A 294-nucleotide genomic window follows, 5' to 3' on the forward strand; every position below is an offset into this window, starting at 1 on the left:
CTACAAGCTCCACTCGTGAGTGGTGCCCTTCCGTCAAAATTCCATTTGTTGCACCGAACAGTCCACACAGTGTAGCTGCAAACATGGGCCATGATCATCACATGATGAAATATCACCCACTGGCATGTTACCTTACCTTGGTGCGGGTAACGCTACGTGAACTATAGATGTGCGCGTCAGTTTTGAGCCGACGATGCATTTGCTACTTTAAGCGGGTGATCGGTAATGATCCTTCCGCAGGTTCACCTACGGAAACCTTGTTACGACTTTTACTTCCTCTAAATCATCAAGTTC

This window comes from Anopheles maculipalpis (genome assembly GCF_943734695.1).
Source record: "Anopheles maculipalpis chromosome X unlocalized genomic scaffold, idAnoMacuDA_375_x X_unloc_49, whole genome shotgun sequence".
Taxonomy (NCBI): domain Eukaryota; kingdom Metazoa; phylum Arthropoda; class Insecta; order Diptera; family Culicidae; genus Anopheles; species Anopheles maculipalpis.